Below are 19,828 nucleotides of genomic sequence, written 5' to 3' on the forward strand. Positions count from 1 at the left end.
TTTTCTGGAGAGCAATATAGAACTATACCCAAAGAGCAATAAAACCAATCATATCCTTTGATCTAGGATGTCAATATCCAGCCTACATACAAAGAAATAATAAAGTGGGGAAAGATCCCACATATATAAAAATATAGCAGCTCTTTTTGTAGTGGTAAAGAATTAGAAATTGAGGGGTTGTCTAGTCTTTGAGGAATGACTATCCAAGTTATGGTATATGGATTTTATGGAGTACTGGTGCTCTATAAGAAACCATGGTTGGTCAAACTTTAGAGAAGCATGGAAAGAATTACATGACCTGGTGCTGAGTTAAAGGAGCAGAACCAAAAGAGCATTGTATACATTAACAACATTGTGAATTGATCAACTATGATGGATGGAGCTTCTCTCAGCAGTTCAGAGAGCAGGATCAACACTGGAAAGACCTATTATGGACAACACCATCCACATCCAGAGAAAAATCGAAGCAAAAAACAAACAAACAAAAAAAAACAAACTCCACAAAATCTGAATGGATACTATGATTTAAAAAAAAGCTTTTCATGTTTTGCCTTTCTATTCCATGGTTTTCCATCTTTCTCCTTAGTACTAATTACTCAAACACAAAATGGTTAATATATAATATATATGTACATGAACAATTTATATCAGACTTTCTTAATGAGGGCAGGGAGGTGGGAAGGGAGGTTGGTTGGAAAATGTGCAACTTATAATTATTCAAGTACATGAAATGTTGAAAAATTTCCTAACATGTAATTGGAAAAATCAAAATAATAAAAGAAGATAATCACTTTGTGTGAATGTTTCTGTGTTCTTGGTATTGGGGAGGAAAGGGAGTCAAACATTTGGCTATAGAGTTTGGTACATTTTTTCTCATCAAAGAGATAGTGATCAAGAATATAGCTTGAACTTAAATTTATTCCTTTAGACTAGTTGGTATACCATTTCTGATAACTGAGTGGTCAGACTCATGGCTTCAATTTTCTACTTCATTCTTAGTTAGGAGTCAAAGTCTCCCTTGGAGAACAATTGACTAAAGAAATTCTAGAAATATTCTTTTCTGCTTTCTTGCAAGTCATATTTATATATGTTCATCCATATATGTACACATAAACACACACACAGATATATACATAATCTCACCTAACTAAATGTAAACTCTTTCAGAGCAGAATTCCCTTCTTTCTTTCTCTCTCTCTCTCTGTTTCTTTTCCTTTTTTTTAAAAAAATGTATCTTTAATACCCAGAACAATATTTGATATAATAGATGTTTAAGAAATATTTGTTAATTATCAGATCGTAACCTTAACAATGACAAAAATTCTGTCCTAAACTTGTTAGTTCTTATTTCCCTGCCCCTAACCTCCCTCACAATGATCTTCCTTTCTCCATAGTCACTTCAGCATTTTTCTTGCTAACAGAACACAAGGCAGTAGGAAAGACATAAAATTTGATGACATGATCCCTGACGTCATAAGTTTAAGGTCTAGTAGAAGGATAAGTCATAAAAAAAAAACTTTGTGTTGCCTTGGGTAACTTATATTTCCTTGACCTCATTTTTTCAATTGTAAAATTAAAAAATTGGGCTCTATGGACTCTGATGTTACTTTAACTCTAGCCTAGACTTGTGATTTCAATAAAATAATGTACAATACTTAACAAAGAAATAATATCTTATATAAGATCTGAAGAGGACAGTTTTCATATCTCTTAAAGTATAATGTAAAGTTTAAAAAGAAACTAATATATTCCTACTACTACCTATCTACCACTACTACTACTACTACTACTACTACTACTACTACTACTACTACTACTACTAAAGTTGTTGTTCTTCATTCTTAAAGAGTACCAATGCTATTATGAGAGTGATATGGAGGTATACAAAAATTAGTTAATTGTTGGTGGAGTTGTTAACTGTTCCAATCAGAACTTGGAACTATGTACAAAAGTCAATAAAATGGTGTGTAATCTTTTCCTCATTAATATCACTCTTACGTCTTTATCTCAAAGAGATAAAAGAAAAGTGGAAATGATTACTTTTACTAAAATATTTTTTAGCAGCTCTTTTGTAGTGACAAAAAAATTGGAAACCGAAGGGACACATGGCAATTGGGGAAGACTGAACCAATTTTGGTAGATGACTGTGCTTTAAGAATTATAAGCAGAAGGGTTTCACAAAGGTCTGGTAAGTCAAGAACTGATATAAGGTGAAGGGAGCAGAGCCAGGAGAATTTCTTATAGAAAAATTGCAATATTGTAATTAATGAACAACTGTGAAAGAAAAGACCTGAGTTTAAAAATGTTATCCACCTTCAGGAGAGAAAGCAGACCTCTGAATGCAATGGAAGCATATTTTTTTTCACTTTCTTCATTTTTCTTTCCCCACCTGTGTTTTCTTTTGCAATATGGGTAATATGGAAATATGTTTTGTATGATTTCACATGTATAGTGGTTATCATATTTTTTTTACCTTGCCAAGGGATGCAGCAAGCATTGAAGGTAGAAAGGTAATTTGGAACTCAATCCTTTTTTAACAAAAGGAATGTCAAATTAAAATATGTATTTGGGAAATGATTAACAAAATAAATACAAATACTGTTTAAAAATTTTAAAAATCTTTCCAGAGATTTTACATAGTAAAAATTCCAAGGTGCCTAAATGGAATGGGAGCAAGATCATACTTTTGAAGAATGCTCCTAGGTGCTATGTTAAATGAATTCAAGTTTAAAAATGACTGATTTAGATCTGATGAATCTGGAAACCTTGCCTTTTTTACCTCCAACCAAAATTCCCATAATTTCTCTAAATATCCATAGGAATTAGAAGAGATCTTAAAGATCACTGAATCAATTTTCTTAAATTTAATGATAAGAAGACACGTTCAGAGATAGTGACTACATTGCTCAAATTTACATAAGTGGTAAAAAGCAGAACCAGATATTTTGAAAGCATCTAAGTTCATATCTAGTTCTTTTCCTATTCCATGGAGTACCTCTACTATTACCTCCCATTTCAGTTTAACAGATTTTTAGTTGTTCAGTCATGCCCAATTCTGTAACCTCATTTTAGATTTTCTGAACAAAGACACTAGGGTATTTTTCTATCTTTTTCTCCAGTTCATTTTACAGATGAGGAAACAGAGGGTCAAGTGATTTGTCCAGTGTCACAAAGCTGATTCGATATTCCTGATTCTAGGCCTGGCTGCTCTAGCCATTGAACTACCTATCTGCTTTCGTTAGCTATATTATTAGCAAAGACAATTCTAAAAGTAAAAATTTAAAAAATAAAAAGTAAAGTTTGTTTTTTACTATTCTGACAAAGTTACATAATTTCAAACCATGTATTCCTTAGAGGAACATTTGTTAGGGAGTATTTGTATTTATTTTGCCATGATCAGTATGTGGGTGATAATGTTAATGCAAGGCTGTTAAGAAATATGTTAATGAAACCCTTAGACTCTGCTCTGAGGTGTTTTGAATAAACCTTGGAATACATCAACTTCTTTTTACTTAGCTCAAGGAAAGAATTAAGATTTTCATATGCTTTTACCTTTGTTATTTAATATAGAGGATACTATTATTCTTCACTAAATATCTAAATAAGTAAGAAATAGTATGTAGACTCTAATTTGCCTACTGGGCAATCATCCAAGGTCTAGGTCTAGAGAAGAACAATTAGAGAAAAGAACTTTCAATAAACTATTGGGTCTTCTGAGAAATTGTCATTATCTGAGCCCCTCAGCATCTGGGGCCATTCCAAAATGCCCCAAGGAAGGGTGCCTCCCACTGAGAAGTGGCATCCACTCTCTTAAACTCTGCATGCAAATTCCTTTCAAAGCTTTGAGCAAATCATTATGGGATGTCCTTTCCCAAAATGCTCTGATTGCCTTAGGGAGGAAAAGGATTTAAAAGATAGGGGGGATGAAATGAAAGAAAGAGAATAAAGAAGAGGAATAGAAAGAAGGACTTACAGAAACAGATGGGCTTAACCTCAATATTTCCACTAATCATTGACTGAGGTCAGAAAAAAATATTTCTCCTTTGATGTTTTCATTTTTAAGGAATTGTGTTTAATGGAGAATAATTGCAGTAAATGGAAATTATTCTGAGAGAACAGCAGAGTACATTACAGAGAATAGTTTTATATTATAATAAAGGAGAGAGTCAATGGCTTTAACTAGCTTTGCTGAATCTAAGTCCTCTGGTACCAATAAAAGTTTTATTCTGTTTGAGTAGATGGCCTTATTCTTTTGAATCCTATTGGTACATTAAATTTGATACATTTCTTTTTTTGGGGGGAGGGGAACATTTTTGTGTTTTGTTCATTTTTGCATTTCCAAACATAGTATATAGCTCATAATATCATGGCATTAGATCTGGAAAGCACTTAAAGGCCATCTAATGCAATCATCATCATCATTTTATATAAAACTGAAGCAGAGAACAGAACTATATTGAAATCAATAAGTTTGACATTTAAAAAAATTATTTAAAGCAATGGGGTTAAGAGTGACTTGACAAAGGTCACACAGCTAGGCTAAGTGTGTGAGGCTGGATTTGAACTTGGGTCTTCCTGACTCCAGGGCTGGTGCTCTATCCACTGTACCACATAGCTGCCCAGAGTTTGACATTTTAATTAAAAAAGATTAGGGTTCAAATCGACCCCTGATATTTATTACCCATGACCATCATTCAGTCATTTAATCACCTTATGGTTCAGTTTCCTTATCTGAAAAAAGAGGATAATTGCAGATGCCTATAATACTTTCCTTACAGAATTGTTGAACAGGTTAAATGAGTTTGTTTATGTTAAATATTTTTAAACTATTAAAATATTTTATAGTAATGCTAACTATTTTTACTCAAGGTCATCCAGGTTGTTAATAGTGGAGCATTTTGGATTAGGAGATCTAGGGTCTTCAATGGCCTTTTAGGAGATCTCTCTGTGGGGATTCATTTTTCTTCGGTCACATAACTGGCATCTGTAGACTCATTTTACAGATGAATCTCAGCTTTCTCAAACAACAAGAACTCTGATAAATACCTACAAATGTTTATCAGTCATGGTGGGGTGGAGATCAGTTTTATGAGTTATTGGCACTGAAATCCAATACCTAGTTAGGGTTCAGTATGAGCTTAGAAAGGTCTGAGTATATTGACCCAGATTACCTCAGTTCTAAAACTGAGAAAGCATTATATAATAACAATATAGACTTGGAGTAGAGAGAGATTTTTGTTTCTAATCTCTAAGAAGATGGAGCAACTTACCCAAGTTCATACAGGTAGGAAGCAGCATAGTTGAGATTTGAATCCGCATACTCAGGTTCCAGAATCAATGTTCTTTCCACTGTTCCGTGCTGATATTATTTTCTTTAATCCACATGTCATTAGGTCCGGCTCATAGAATTTCCTGGCATCTATCAAATCACTTTAAAGGGATTCAATATGTAGGATGAGGGATCATTCTAGGAGATTTGAAGCCAATGTTTATAGACTCTATTTCGTAAAAAAGCTAGTCTTTGGCTACTATCGAATCTAAAATCTTTTGTAGTTCAGCTACCACGAGGTTTGAAAAATAGTTCTGCTTCATGCCAATAGAGTTCATGTTTTGGTCTTTGACAAATATCCCTTGCTTGTGAAAAGTATTAAGTTGCCTTTCCCTTGCCAGTTGTAAATGCAAATTGTCCGCCACTTAGGTTTTATAACAGACTTAACATTCATCGAGAAAACTGCAAATTGGCCAAATTTTGAGGAGTTGCTAAGCCTGTGTGACAGCTAACTTTCCCCCCAAATCAATCATACAATGGAAAAATTATGCGCATTTTTATATATGCCCTTTGTGAACCCTAAAACTATAAAAAAACTTAAAATATAGGGTTAAATAAATTGACAGAAAATATAGATTAGACATTTTTGAGTTTTATTATCTAATATCTTACCTCTATCCTATAGGTGGTGACCATTAAGGTAGTGACCACAGTTGAATTGGGAAAGAGTTGAAACTTTAATGTAAAAACAGAGAATAGGGAAAATTATTAACCTCTTTATGACCTATCCATAAAGGCTGCATAATATTAAATTGCCCAAATGTTCCTGAAAGTCTATCATCCTTGTACAATTGTATCTGATCTCTTTCTGGTAGAACAAATTTTCCAATATCCTGATCAACATTTTCCTAAGTTTGTAATTTACATAGGGGGAGATACCTAGGAGTCTTAATTTCTTTCTTAGTTGACAAAGTGACTGATATGCAGTTTTGAGTACTCTCTTAAGATATCCTTTTTGCCAAGATTAAACTTTTGAGAAACATTATATTTTGATACCTTTCTGTAGTCATTTCCATGTTCTGGCTATAATTTCCATTTAGATATATGCTTCTTAATGACTTTCTGAAAATATCCCCATGGGAAATTTTCCTTTTTTCTTTCTCATTGTATTCTTTCTTGTTTAAAAAATAAATATAGCATGAAATAAAAGCAATTTGAGAAAAGCTGCTAATCATTTCTTCAATTCTTCCACTCTCCACAATTTACTTATTCTTATCAGTGATACTAGATAGAGCTCAATCATGGCTTCTAACTCAATATAACTCTTTTCATTTATTTTTTCTGAATCTTCCACATAAGGGGTCCACCTAATGAACTGGGGGGAGGTTTCCTTGAGTTTTTTTTAACATTATGTGTTTAATATTATGTGTTATAGAACAGATAGGTTTTCCATCCAATGTCCTTTGCTTTGGTTGTATGACAATCCAATTTATCAGATCATATAATTCTGGATTGATATTATTTAAGCCACTTTTGTGGCTTACTCTTTTTTGCTAATAATGTGATGTAGTTTATTAGTACCAACTGTGAACTTTTTGATTATCCTTTGGGTGATACTGAACTTTAATTATTTTGGAGACTGAAGAAAGTAACATCACAATCATTACAAGAAGATTATATTTAAAATGATGGAACTTTGTTTCAGGGAGAAACCTGTGATCATTAAAAGCAACAAAGATGAGCCAGCCTGTTATATCTAAATCTGATCTATAACTATATATATATATATATATATATATGTATATATATATATACATATATATATATATATATATATATCCATAGCCATATCTATAACTATAAAAAGACATTTTTGACTACTTGGTTTTCTGCCTCTGGATAGTTTGGGCATTAGCCGAGTGATTCCCATTTAGGAAGTTCTGCAATCTTTTAAGGATTGATAAATTCAGTACACCATCACTTCTATTTTACAATTATCAAGTAAAATTAAAACCTTGACAAAATAAAACATTTTAAAAATACATATTAAGTTTAATAGCACAACCAAAGAAGAGAGGAGCAGAAAGGAAATAATGATTATTAGGCAAATTAGGTTTAGTCTATTAAATCATAACATTTGACCTAATTTATCTTTTACAAGGGTTAGTTATTATACCTGAAGATCAGTAAAATCATCATGTAGATAAATATAAATATTGTTTCTAGGAGACATCATTAGCAATATATAAGACAAAAAAAGGAAATAAATCATATAGTGAAAATGAGGCTTAACAGATGGCTCAAACATATATATCAGAATTGATGAACTATTCAAGATATAGGGGAATATATATTCTGGCATAGTAGACAGTTATGGAGAAGCCATAGGAACAGACAAACAAGAATTGTCCAGTCTGGGAAGGTACCAGTAGGTGATTATTAGCATTGGCAGAATGCCCATATCCATGAAATTACGTGTCTTACATTTATATATATATATATATATATTACAAACCCCAAAAGTTTATTATATGCTTTAAATATTTCTGCTAATGTTTTTTGATTTTTTGAAGCAAAATAAGTACTAAAATTCACTGGGAATAAGCCAAAGTTCCATCTTGTCAATCACATTGTGAAGCCATATATGATAAGCCAGAGCATAAACAATCTTTTAAAGGATATGCCAGAAGTTAAGCTTGTTAGTACAAAACTTGATTTAAAAAAGACTTTGAATATGAGGAGGGCACCAGCCTTACTGATTCCAGGGGGGCAGACTGACAAGAAGCCTTCTATTGGGACTAAGAAGAGGAATACCAAACTTGTAAACAATCTGGACTAGCTTTAGCTTTAATTCTGACTTCTGTTGACTTCTACCTATACCTGGTCAGGGAAGTGCAGGGAGGAGATGCAGAGCAGAACCTCACCTCTTATTGCCATGTGTATAAACTTGCCCAATTAGGGACTGCTGCCCTATCACCACACTTCGCCATAGTTTTATCTTGTGAATTTTCACTTCTCATCTAATGTTACCAACAGATTACAATGGAACCCAATGGAAACATAGACTCACAGGAGAAATAGACTTCCTAGGGTGGCATTACTTTGCTCCATAAAGGTCTCATTTGACTGTCTCACTCCTCATCCTGTAAGCATTGTCAACTCTGCAATGTTTCTTTCCCAGAAGTCTAGGTAATTTCTGCTTGTTGGTGTTGGCAATAGGTACTCTTGGAAAGAGAGAGAGGCTGGTGCCCTCCTCATAGTGATAGACAAGAACTTCCACCTTTCTGCCTCACAGATTTATTGCATGTTCTTCATCATCATTAGGAGAGAAACTAAATGATTTTTGCCATTGTCACAGAGTACAAAAACTAACTTCTCTTGATTCCCAAGTCTTATATTTTCCCTATTCCATGATTTAGCTGCTTGTCTTATTGATAACTAACAATATGTGAATAGAAACACTGGCTATCATTTATATAGCATTATAAAATTTGAAAAGTGCTTCATGACATAATGATCTCATTTGATCCTCACAAAATTCTTATGAGGCAGGTGCTATTATCCCCATTTTATAGATGAGGAAAGATTAAGAGAATGATTAAGTGACTCAACTAGAATCATGTAATTATCTGAGGAAGGATTGTACTTATCTTCCTGATTCCAAGTTCATCACTTATACACTCTTCTCCCCACCCCCAGCTGTCCCTTTACACGTATGCTGTATATATGTATGGGTAGATGAATGGATGTTGGTACCGCAATTGTGGAATTAATGAAACAAATAATTATCCCTTTAGTAGTTTCAGCCTAGCTGCTTAGCTTTCTATATCAGTTAGAGAGATGATTTTACTGTCCCACCTGACTTATGGGAGGGAATATTCTAAAGTACAAATGCTCTATTGAATCATTCTTTATAACTGTTCAGCACAGATGCTGCTTAAATACAGATATTTTGGCAACAAGGGAGCTTTCATATTTCAGGTTGAATGACTTTTGAAAGTGGGACTCTATAATATTTTGATAACACCAGAAAACACATAGCTTTTTTACTTATATCATTGGTATAGTGTTGTAGAAAGAGTACTGAATATGAACTGAGAATCCTTGGACTGGAGACATGCCTTTACTATCAGGTCTATGTAACTGTGGAGGTCACTTAAACATTTTGGGTCCCATTCAGGTCAACTGTAAAATAAGAGGGTGAATCTCCATTATCCTTTATGACTCTAAAACCTATGAACTTATGATATATAGCCCGACTGTACCTAAATATATTCAGATTACACATGAAACCTTGTAACCTCTTAATTTCTGTTAAAATTGAGGAATTTAGGAATGTGCCCATTATGCCTCTTATTGTAGGGAATCTGTCTCTGATTCCTGAAAGGCAATATCTTAACCTAAAGAAGTAAACTCTCATGGGTGAGATTTTGACCTTTCAGTGAAAAAGGAATATGATATTTTTAAAGATGTGAGAGAAGAAAGGGGGAAGCTTAAAACTGCTCTCAAATTACACAGGAATTGTCTCTTTTACCTTCTCTGGTAGAGTAATAGTTATTTCCATATTCCCAACAATAATGACTTGTATCTCTAATCTTAGAAGATGGAGTCTTTAAGGTGAAGTGAGCTCGGGGATCTTTATCATTACTATTCTAAACGCCACATTTATCTAGATCTTAAAAAATGTTTCCAAAATATTTCCACTGTTGGCAGCTTCTAACTTGAATTTAGGCCAAATGAGAGTCATAAAGAAGGAACAAGAAGGAAAAATTCTTCTTCCCAGAGAAAAGAAGCTTGCTAATTATCCAAGTTGGCTTTCTTTAAAAAAATTAGCTTATCTACTTCATACAAGCTAAAAATGAAATCAAAAGCCTTCACAGAAAAACTGTTAGAGACAAAAGCCCTACACCTAGTGCCTGGGGAAGAGCACCCCACAGCAAGGAAGTTCCTACAACTCAATATAGCAATATATTGCAGACATGAAGTCTGTACTATCTAGTCTGTTCATCTGAGGCAGTGTCAAAATTAGATAATGCAGTAACAAAATTTAGAGTTCTATATCACAAAATGAGTGCAGTTTCATGGAATTCTTTGGAGTTCAAAACAATTCTAATTTTATGGAAAAAATGTGTTAAGAGCTCAAACCTTGGATTAATAACTTCAAATAATATGTTCATAAATCAAAGACTCAAATTCATTTTTTTCATTCCTGGCATTTTAGCATGGTATTATGAATATATTAGTGGAACATTCATATGTTATCAAGATATGCTTTAAGACATTGAAAATTAAAATTCTCTTAAAAATCATGTTTGCTCCCCCTCCCATTTTTATTTCTGTCAAGAGCTATAGGCTAGAATAAAGAGAGGAAATTCTTTACTCTGAGTGGAATAATTATAGAAATGATGTTCCAAATGACCCAAAGTTGCATATATTATCAAACCAGATGTGCACATAATGAATTGTTTTCAATATATGCTCCCACTTACCAGATGGACTGATGTATGTTCCTTTTAACCAGTTCCTTTATTTATTTCTACCATGTATCCTGACCTTCTTCTATTCACACACACACACGCACACACACACAAATACACACACACACACACACACAAACACACCCTCCTTTTTAAATAATCAACCATCTGCACAATATAAAATCCTATATGGTTACAGCATGTAAAATCCTAAATATGCTTTAAGTGCCTATAGGGAATAATTACTAATATTAATAAACAGATTGCTAATGCTCAAAATAGAAGATGAAACATCTATATAGATTTGTGAAACAAAGAGGGAACAGGGGGAAAATGTAAAATCTATAAAAAGCTTTTTTGATCTCTATTTCAATTTTTTCATTAGTCTCACTTCTGTATTAGAGCACGAAAGACTGAGAGGGTCTTTGTGAGAAGTACAACATTTTATGCATTTTATTGATCTAACAATTCTGAACAGTATCCCTGGTGTTTTTACCTATCATATAATTCTTGGCATGTTTAACAGCATCAGTTATTTGGAGAGCAAACTAGAGTTTGTAGAGTAACACACACACACACACAAAGACACACATACAAAGACATACGTGGAAAGAGAGAGTACAAAATAAGCTACCATTAGGTTGCAGACAATACATCTGGCTCACCTGTTTTCTTCTCAGCAATATAAGGTTATAGAGAGCCCTAGGTTCAAATCCTACTTCTGACATATATTGACTGTATGACTTTGATCAAATTTCTTAATCTCTCAGCATCTCAGACAATTCTTTAAAGCCATAAAGTGTAGATGGAACATCCAGATGGTGCAGTGGCTAGATTGGGAGGGGGAGTCAGAAAGACTCATCTTACTGACTTCAAATCTAACCACTGATACTTTCTAGATGTGTGATCTTGGGCAAATCACTTAACCTTCTTTCTCTCAGTTTATCATCTGTAAAATGAGTTGGAGAAGGAAATGACAAATCACTTTTTATCTTTGTCAAGAAAAAAACTCAAGTGGGATCACAAGAGTTGGACATGACTGAACCAATTGAATGACAACAACATAAGTTGTAGAGCTTAAGTTTTCATTGATAGAGGCAGTTTCTACATTGTGGATTCCCTGTACCAATGTATCTCAGCATAAGCCAAACAAAATGATTCCTTTATGGATTTAAAATGCAAAATAACTGTAAAGGACACTTTAATCCAAATCCCTCAGCTGACAGATGAGAAATCCGAAACCTAGGGAAGCTAAATGACTTCCACTAGGTCTCATAGGCAGTAAACATTGGAGACAGACTTATAACTTAGATCTTCTGATTAACAACATATTTTCATGAAGCAGTATAATATTTGAATTCACCTTATTCAAAAATGATAAATGTGTAAAATATGGGAATTGATTTTAGCCTAATGGAAATATTCAATGTGCATTCAAATAATGCAGTCACTTAATAGAATTCATTAATTGTTCTAATGAGGACCTAGCTTGAGGCATACAGCATTGTGCCTTTACTTGTTAAATCTTTACATTATTGTTTCTTGTATCCAGAGGTATACTAAAAGCATGATTATCCAAGTGTGCAGGGTAAGCTAAAAAAACAAAACAAAACAAGATCAGTGGTGTTTTTCATGGTGGACATCTATGGCTATGAACTGTTGCTTAGGATCATAGGGTCACAGATTTAGAGCCAGAAAGGACCTTTGAGGTCATTTAGTCCAATCCCCAAGTTTTCTACATGCTAGTGAGACTAGTGATCTTCTTAGTTCTTGTTTTGCCTCATGGTTCACATGTTCTTTTCACTTAAAAAATAGTCATTCCATTTTGGACCTCTAAACTGTTCAATAAGTTATTGTGATATCTTAGCACATTGCAGAGTTCAAGAATTCACATAATTTCCCAAACCAGTGACTAGTGAATATTTTATAAAAATAAGTTCCCTAAGTTTCATATATGAGCTTTTAAATTTAATATTTCAATGACTGATTAGAAACTTTCCCATTTCTTTACACACAAAAAGGAATTGCTCACTCGAAGATTTCCCAACCACCAGACCAAGGACTGTTCTACTCTCAGATCCTAGCCTTGGCATGGAAGTGTCTCTGGGTTCTCAAAGTCTATCCCTGTCAACACAAGCTCTGGCAGACCCTCCTGGGCTGAAAGACAGACTGTTATCTGTCATCTGGTTGCCAATCTGGCCAGTGTTACAGAGCCTTCTCTTCAGGCTGACCACATCTAATGAAATGTTTGGTTACCAGTGACTTCTAAAGACCAGATGGAAGTAGGATTGTGGTTTGAACTAAAGAAGGGATTTCTGATGCTGACAAAATCATGGCTCCCTGAAGTATTGAAGCAATGTTAGAAGATGCAGTTCTTTAAGTCCTGGCTCCTAAAGTGGTTTTACAAACTCATCTCTGTTCTTGATGGACTGTTGCTTTTGATAATGACCTTGAAGTTAGTGGAGCTATTAGGTGCAGGTGATTGAGCAGTACAAAATTATCAAACATAGGAGTAGAATCTGTCCCCATTCATTTCCACTTAATTTAAAAAACTCTATTGATATCTTTTGACTTTCTATCAATTTCTACCATTTCCTAATATATTCCCTCTCTTCTCTTTCTCTCAGAGCACCATCTTCTATAACTTATAATAAAACAGAAGAAAAAACAGTTCAGTAAAATTAAACAACACAAGGAATGTCTGACATTATATGGGTTTTTCATACCTTTTGTCTTCTACTTCTGCAAAAATGGTGAGAAAATAACCACTCATGTTTCTTCTTTGGAGTCAAACTTGGTCTATATACAATTTTATTAAATTTTTCCAGCACAATGTTGGAAATAGTACACAAAGGACATTTGCATGAGGGAGGAAGAGAAGGGGAGACATAGAGGGTTAAGGAGTTAAAAGTGGAAATTATGACTTCATATAGTAAGTTGTAAGGGTTCTAGGAAAATGTGTTATCATCAGTTTGCTCTTTTATTATGGAAATCTTAGCAATGCCAGTCTGTGGACTTAATTCTAGCTGTCCAATTTAAAGGATGGGTTGAAGATAGACTGTGACCAGGCTAAATTAGACTTTTCACTTGTCAGAGAATTGTAGAATTTTGGAGTTGAAAAGGAATTTTGAAAGCAACTTTGGACCACTCTCATTTTGGGGGAGAAGATACTGTGGTACAGAATGGTGAGGAAGCTGGTTAATAGCCACACTGCTAGTTAATGAAAACAGAGCAGCCAGGTGGCCCAGTGGATCTGGAGAACAAGGGCTGGAGTCAGGCAAATGAGTTCAGTCAGCCTCAGAGACGTGATAGCTTTCTTACCTGGGCAAGTCACTTAACCTTCATTTATCTTAACCCCTGGGGGAGGGGAACAGTCAATCACTCCAGTAATTTTTCCAAGAAAAACCAATGGGTAGTATTAGCATGTTATAGCCTACAATGTCACAAAAAGTTAGACACAAATGAAGAAGGAACACAAAAATGAATCAAAACCTATCATTCAGTTTTTTTTCCTGAGAGCAAAGTCTAGCAGCATGTTTCATCTCTTAGAAAGCATTTGAATGGATCTTTGATTCTGCCAGAAACAGAAATCTAGTTTCATGATATGGCCAAGTACCCTGTACTACCTTGCTTCAGCCACCCAAAAGATCAGAGCTATTTTAGAGGCCAAATTTCGCCCATGGATCAATGGCTTGCCAATCCTTGACTTAAGGAGCTTTGCTATTGCATGTGTTCTGTTGCACATGTGTCATATTAATTCTTTAGGAACACATGGTTGTTATCATGAGCTGGGGAAAAAATTGATATCCCTACCCCAGCCACAGGAATGTAATTCTTGATGCCAGGGTAGTCACTGGGGAGAGATAATAAATATCTGAAAGATCCCAGGCCTGCCTTAGGGACCTCTTCCTATAATAGCTCAGGTAAATGGTCACGATATCACCATAAACATACTTTCTGGCTCAGTTGAAGTAAAGGTATGAGGGGAAAAGGGAAAAGGGGAAGGAAGGAAGAAAGGGAGAGAGAAAGAAATGAAAGAAGAGGAAAGAAGGAAGGTAGTAAAAGAAAAAAGGAAGGAACGAAGGGAAGGAAGAAAGAAGGAGGGAGGGAGGGAGGAAGGAAAGTAGTAATAAAGAAGGAAGAAAAAAGGAAGAAGGAGAGAAAGGAAGGAAGGTAGTAAAAGAAAAAGTGAAAAAGGAAGAGAGTAAAAAGAGAGGAAGGAAGATGGGAGGAAAAGAGGAAAGGAGGAAAGGAGGGAAGGAGGAGGAGGGATAAAGGGCAAAGAGGCAATTGAAATAACTTCTGGAGACTGACAAATAATAAGGGAAGAAAGAAAACCCCAAATAGAAACAGATGGTATGATGAAAAATCACCACCAAGTTAAATCAGCTGTCCATCTCTCCTACTCTGAAGACATAGTCTCTAAAACCTAGCACTTCATCGAAGGCTTGACAACAAGAAGGGAACCTGTGAAGTGTAAGCTTTGTCAAGTATTTATACTTTACAATAAGTTTATTTCTGACTTTCTAGGTAAAGGGTAATGGGAAAGTAGCAATATTTCAAAAGATCAGCTTGGGGAGCTGAAAAATCCTATGTGAAACCCAGATACATTTGAAATAAAAAGTGAGTGCAGAAAGTATACCTTTTCTCGAGGAAGTTAGAGTCCAAACTCATTCAGTCACTGTTTGTGTGAGACTCAGAAACAAAAAATGAAATCATGACTGCCTTTTAAACATACAATAGAAAAGACTGAGATAGTAATTTGAAGAAATAGGATCAAACTCAAAGTCTTTGGCTATAAGTCTGGTGTTCTTTCTACAAAAGAATGATTATCATTACATGATTAATTATATGGGCATCTAGATGGTTCAAGAGTTAGATCACTGAACCTAGAATCAAGAAGATCAGAGTTCAAATCCAACCTCAGATACTTGATAATTTTCTGAGTTTGGGAAAGTCATTTAATTTTTCTACCATGGTGTTCTCATATGCAAAGTATAGATAATAAGGGCTATTGTAAGGATAAAATAGACAATTATAAAGTGCTTCATAATAAGTTAACTATTGTTATTATGGACCAAAAAAGATGCTAAAAGTGACATATATATATATATATATATATATATATATATATATTTGTTCATGGTATATTTCAATTTTGAGACTAAAAGCAAGGGGGAGATCATTTATAACAAGTCCTTGTTTGGAAACCTGAATGTACCAATTAAGTATTTTATCTGGCCTGGGATGGATGTCACAGAAAGGTCAGAATCCCCTGAAACCTCAATCATCTATCTCCTAGAAGTCTTGCAAAAAGGCATTCTTTCCTGTAAACTATTACTATAAAAAGTCTAAAGGAACTAGTGGGGGAATATTATTGTATGAACATATCAGTAGAATTTCTAAAGGTGATATTAAAATACTAATGCCCTAAACAGAAAGTGTTTCTTCTCCACGTATATTTAATATGTTACATTTTCATTTAATTCACTTCTCTCTCCTGCTCCTAAATACTTTTTCAAAATTTTCCACAACTTAGGTTCAATTTAAAAAATTGTAGAGTGGATGGAGAACCAGCCTCAACTACAGAAAGATCTGAGTTGAAGTCTTGCCAATGGCTATGTGACCTCTCAATACCCAGCAACTCATTAAGTTACTAAATTGATGAAGAGATGCCAAGCTGCAATAGTAGAAGGAATTTCCTTCTCAAGAATCCCCTACCCTGATGAAATGACTCATCTGAAAAAAAAGTAATCAACTTCATCCTCTATCTCTAGAATGAAATTAGTAATTTCACTCTAAAATAAATAGCAAATCCACTGTTACTGTATTTTCAAAACTCACTCCTGTGTTCTGTGTTTCAGGATCAGGTTTATGATTGGACCAGTGATTTTATAGGGGGAAGAGAGTTGAGGAACTTCCTCTCCTAATATTACATAAGGAAAAATTCTCCTGTCATTTGATTAAGATGAAATCTGCCCTTGGCCAGTTTAAAATCATTATAAAAAATAAGCCATAATATATCATCTTTCCTCATAGTTAAAGGCTTGTTGCTTTGAGGCTTTCCATTTGAGTTTATCCTGAATTTTAGTTTGCAGGTTCTAAAATTGTAACCATATGTTTAAACAATTGTTGTTTTGACTGTGCTAAATTGGTCAGCAGACTATGTAGACCGATCCCCCAGCATTCAGTAGCTTACAGGCTGATGAAGGCTTTGGAGTTCCCCACCTTAATTATAATCTCCTTGAAAATACTTTGTGTGCTAAACACCTCGGTACAAAATGTAGTCATTGTCAGAAGTCAAAACAATTACATAACATGGATTTCTGCCTCATTATTTCACCCTGTGACACCGTCATGTCAAACACAGAAATGTCATAACACTGGGGTAACCTGACATAGCTTGTTCTAAGGAACACAATTCATGGGAAGTTTGAGATGGGAAGGGCTTTGTGTTCTAGCGGTCTTTTATTTTCTTTTCTGAAAGTGTATGGAGAATATGTATCACACCATTTATTTAGCTCATCATGTGTTATGGGAGGCAATGTTCAATAAGAACAATTTAAAAGTGTTACCTATAAAATCATGTCATAGAAAAAGGGCTTTAAAAAAAAGAAAAAACTTGCATCTTTTTTGAACTTGTTCATCTTTTTAAAAATTTTCAATGGCATGAATACTAATATTATGCAGGTTTACTGCTTAAATGGGTTTAAGCATTTCCATGTTATAATGTGTTTTAATTTGAAATACAAATACATGTGCTTCATGCCAGCTCTAATTCTAGGATTGGAGTAGAACTTGTAGCCAACATTCCTCCTCCTTGAACACTCTACCCAGAGTCTGTTATTAGATTTGCATCTTAACAGATGCTATTTAAATGGAAGTTTTTGATCTTGAAACATTCCATGTATGGAGCGATTAAACTAATAATTTGGGCTTAATTCTCTGGTGATCCAGGTTGAGTGAAAGGCTCCTTTGGCCTTGAGGTCAAGTGTTCATCTACTCAAGATGAATTGAAGCTTCCTGGAAACAATTATCAATAGTTAACTTTTGAGGGGCCACTCTCACCTCTTGGAGGCTTTTTTTTTTATTATATAGAATTTCAGACGTGGGTTTTCTTTCTCTCTCTCTCTCTCTCTTTCTTCCTCCCTTCCTTCCTTCCTTCCTTCCTTCCTTCCTTCCTTCCTTCCTTCCTTCCTTCCTTCCTTCCTTCCTTCCTTCCTTTTCTTTCTTTTTCCTTTCTTTTTTCCTTTCTCTTTTTTCTTTTTCTTGCTTGGCACTCTATCAGTTATAACTTCTAGATTACTGTAAGTAAAAGACAGTCTTGAAAATCAAATAAACAAATATAGATGAATTTCCAAGGAACAGCAAATATTTAACAACTAGCTCTCAGAAAACTTAGGACACACTTTTAAGTTTAATCTGCATTATTATTGTCTCTTCATTACTTTCTTAAGTCTAGTTCAGATTCAAAATGTTTGCTGATTTCTAAGGCATAAATACAATGAAAAATTAACAATTGGCTCTCTCCAATCCTTATAAACTAGCTACTACATACTTCTGATTTCCAATTAGGCTACAATTAATTTTCAGAAAAACAGTAACAAAAAAGTGGGAAGGTACCAGTTTGTTACTCTAAAAAAATAAAGGGATAAAAATGTATAATTTTAAAAATTTATTTATCAATCATGATTATGTAAAATGCAATTATATATATTTATATTTATAATAAACCATGTCTTCTGAGCATGATTACATAAGATAACATTTCAAAATGACCAGTAGCATACTATTGCAATAATTTTCTATTCAAATTTTCTTGGTTTAAGATATGTACAGTATTTTAAGCTATTTACATTCATTCATTCCTGATTTGATTGCAACATATATAACATATATAGATATGGCTCACACAGAGCTATAGACAAGGAAACACAGAGATACAAGAAAACAGTAAGCCTGTCTCACAAAGGTGAAGAAAAGATTGACTAAGGATATCTTTTGTGAGGGTCATATTTTCCCTCCCTTTCACCCACTTTACAATGCTACTAAAAGCTGGTTAAGTGAATAATTTCATGCTTATTTAAGTTATTTACCATGAGGATGCTCAGCAATTCTTTTACTCATTCCTTTTTTTTCTTTTTAGGGTTTTGCAAGGCAAATGGGGTTAAATGGCTTGCCCAAGGCCACACAGCTAGGTAATTATTAAGTGTCTGAGACCGGATTTGAACCCAGGTACTCCTGACTCCAAGGCCTATGGTTTATCCACTATGCCACCTAGCCACCCCTCTTTTACTCATTCCTGAGCTCAAGTCTGCAGTGCTCAAATCTTTCCCAGTCTTTTTAAACCATCAGCTCCATTTTTCATTTCACAGTAATGGAATCGGAACTACCCTTACTATTTACAGCAATGGATATTTGAATACAACCATGTAATTCAGCAATCTTGTGCCTTGAACAAATATCATGAACTGTACCTATTGGAAGAAGCACAAATATACCCTCTTCTGTTGAGAGGACATTGAGACCCTGGGACATTAGTGAAAGGTCAGTAAAGAGGGCAGAAACATTGAAATATGGAGCTAAGAATAAGCCTACCCCAGTCTTCTATTTAGCAACTTTCTATTTTAATTTTTTCTTAGTGATTAGATGCTAAGCTTTATTGTTTCTTTCCTTTGGATAAAGCTTCTATTTCCCCATCTTAGAGTTCTGATATACTGAGTTATGATTCTGAAAAGTTTGAAGCCTTCTAGTATGATTTAATTTAAATTCTTTCCTCCACATCTCACACTTTTCTTTATCTTCATTCATTGAGGTCTCAGTGGAAAGGCAGCCCAATAGCCAGAACAGCGATCTTCAAGCTATAAAATTTAAAACAAAAATGTATACTAGCAGATTGATTTCCAGGTTATTTGAAAAGACATAATTAAGTAAACACATAGCTTCTCTAATAAGCTCAAGTGACCAGAGTAAGACCAACCATAAACAAGGGTACTAAAAAACAAACAAAAAAATTTTTGTATGTATTTTGATGTTCTCTCAAAAAATTTCCCTTAATGATCTTTGAAAAATCACACAAATG

The 19,828-nt window shown here is 34.3% G+C and overlaps 1 long non-coding RNA gene across 1 annotated transcript in view; it reads left to right on the plus strand.

Annotated features, from left to right (window-relative positions):
• Positions 1–16,560, plus strand: part of LOC141523667 (uncharacterized) — a 107,635-nt gene extending 91,075 nt beyond the window's left edge. Inside the window, exons 6-7 of the long non-coding RNA XR_012478551.1 lie at positions 13,374–13,499; positions 16,286–16,560. This is a non-coding gene — a long non-coding RNA (uncharacterized LOC141523667). The remainder of the gene's footprint in view (positions 1–13,373; positions 13,500–16,285) is intronic.
• Positions 16,561–19,828: the final 3,268 nt, after the last annotated feature.

Source organism: Macrotis lagotis, chromosome 1 (assembly GCF_037893015.1).
Source record: "Macrotis lagotis isolate mMagLag1 chromosome 1, bilby.v1.9.chrom.fasta, whole genome shotgun sequence".
Taxonomy (NCBI): domain Eukaryota; kingdom Metazoa; phylum Chordata; class Mammalia; order Peramelemorphia; family Peramelidae; genus Macrotis; species Macrotis lagotis.